Source organism: Lytechinus pictus, chromosome 4, assembly GCF_037042905.1.
Source record: "Lytechinus pictus isolate F3 Inbred chromosome 4, Lp3.0, whole genome shotgun sequence".
Classification (NCBI taxonomy): Eukaryota; Metazoa; Echinodermata; class Echinoidea; order Temnopleuroida; family Toxopneustidae; genus Lytechinus; species Lytechinus pictus.
Window position 1 is genome coordinate 2,652,902 of NC_087248.1, and position 2,770 is coordinate 2,655,671.

Here is a 2,770-nt window from a genome sequence, read left to right on the forward strand (position 1 = left end):
GCCAAATATTGATAGATGGGGGGGGGGGGGGGGGGATTCAGACCTTAAAACCGGACATCTAACTAAAACAGGATGTTATCTAACTAAACAATCAATACGAGCGCGAAGCGCGAGCTGAAAACTTTTCATTTCGATACTGGAGACTGAAACCTTTTAAGCATGTTTTTAATTATATAAAGAAAAATACACTGTAATGGAAAAGAAAAGAAAAATAATGCGAGCACAAGTCGCAAGATGCTATTTTTTGATGGAAATTAGATTTAAAAATTCTAAGTACTTATTTTTGTAATGAACAGGATTCTAGCTGTAAACGATTGCTGTGAGCTGTTTTTTTTTTAGATGTTCTGTTCTGGAAGCGAGGCATTTTAAACAGGATTTAGGATGCCTATCTCACTAAAATGATTAATGTGAACGCAAGGCTCGAGCTGCCTTATTTGCGAGATTTAGATATAAAAACCGGGAAATTATGTGATTAACAAAATGGTACTATATATATACAAGCGCTAGTCACGAGTTGAAAATATTTTACTGACCCCCCAAAAGGAATATTTTAAGGACGTTCCACAGTTATGTTTGTGCGCATTATGATCTGCGCATAGTTTACACTCTGCGCGCTGACGTCACAATGGATGAACAGGTGATTAATTAGCTGCGGGTATGTGCTGATTTTTCTCATCTTCTGCACTTTAACTGCAGATCCGATGCGTTATTTCATGAAGCTAAAAAATTGAATTATTCCATGGACCATTCAAAAAAAGATTCTCTACAATTTCAAAATACTTTACTCTGCAGTGCTGCCAAGAATCACGAGTATTACCCCGAGTTTGAATAAATGGTAGAGTGGTTTTGATTTTTTCTTCACATAGATACAAAGCATTCGGCGCATTTTTGGTGTTTTAAAAAGCACATTTGCTCTAATAAAAATAATGATAGTTTAAAAACAAGCACATGAACCCCTATTTTTTAATGTTTGTTCCTCTTAGGTATACCTTCCTCTACAACTCTACAAATTTTGGTGAAAATGACATGGATTTTGAATAAAGTGCAGCATTTATTGTACTTTTGTAGTTTGTTACTGAAATTTCACATTTTTTAGATTGGGATTTTGTTATCTTTTACGCCATTTTTAAGAACTGACAGTGCTGTTAAACTTAAAATTGCAAACAAATAGCACTATAAATATATTCTCCATTCTAACGATACAATTATTAACTCTCTTGCGAAATTTGATGACTTTTTCATGTATTTTGACTGAGTAATACAGGTTTAAACTCATTGTAGTAATCTTGGGCGGTCTAAAAATGCCAAATTCTTTTAAATGCGCAATTCTTAAGAACATCAATTTGGGTGAACTTTGAAGTTCTATAGCAAAAAATCAAGCACATGGACCTATGTTAATTTTTGCATATTTCGAATATTAAGGTTCTAAAGTATCTATGTGCAAAGTTTGGTGAAAATGACATGGATTTCACTTTAACTGTGGAACGTCCTTAAGGACTCTTTATGGGAATTCATGAAGAGGATATACTATCTCAGAGGGGGCGGAACGTCAGGCTCATACAATGAAGTGTCTGAGCCTGATGTTCCGCCGCCTCTGTACTATCCAACCTGGTACTCCCGACCTTTCGTTGGAGAACGCGAACGCTTATTTGCGACGGTAGTTGATTTTGGAAGAGACTTTTGGGCCCCGGGGGGGGGGGGGGGCACTCGACCAAAAAAGTAGTGGGTATGTGCCGCGGGCGAGACAAAAAAACGGGGGCCTTGGATGGAGCGCGCGGGCTTATTGTAAAAAGGAGGGTCCTCGGAACGGGCTTCGGAACTACAAATATTTGTGAAAACGGGGGTCCTTGGACGCGAACGGGTCCCTGCGTGTGAGTGCGTATGCACCCCTATGGAACGTGCATGCAGCTGCTTTGCAGCTAGCCCAGCGGCACGGGCGCCGGGTGCGCTAGCGCAGAGGCGATGGTTGGACAGCGCTCTGCGGCCGCTTTTCACCAAAATTGCGGCTCATTGTAGCAAAACAATGCGACCAGAACGGCGTAACGGAAAATATGCGAAGCCTTGGAGCGGATTTATTTCTTCTTTTTCTCGATAAGAAGAAAATGCTATGCTTTGGAGCGGCTTTCTTTGTTCTTTTTCTCAATATTAAGACAAAAATGATATGCCTTGGAACGGAAATTTGAGTGTAAAAATGGGGGTCCCCTCCGCGGCACATACCCACTATATGCATTATATACTGAGTGCCCCCCGGGTTTTGGGCCCGTCGTCATTCAATTCAATTCAATTCAATCATTTTATTTTCCACTTTCAATTTCATATTTACAATTTTTGATACAATTGACATAGTAACATATAATCACATTTGAAGTACATACAAAAAATTGATAACATTATAAAATTACAATAGACAATTATCAAATCGAAATATAAATAATTAAAAGGGAGGGAGGGCCAACTGATAAGCAGAGCTTGTATAATGTAGGCCCCCCTAATGTTGTAATTACGTGTTTATAGCAACTGAATTGCTCTTTTGTAAAAACAAACAAACAAACAAACAAACAAATAACAATATTTACATTATGTAATATATACATTATTATACAAATCATATGCATCATATTAAAAAATATATGAATCACTCATAGTGTATACAAATTATTAAAGGTTTCCTTCTTAGCACTGAAGGCTTAATTTGTAATTGATGAATTAAATATTTAGTAATAATTCAGGAGAAATGATTTAAGTCGTTTTTTGAACATTTGTATAGAAT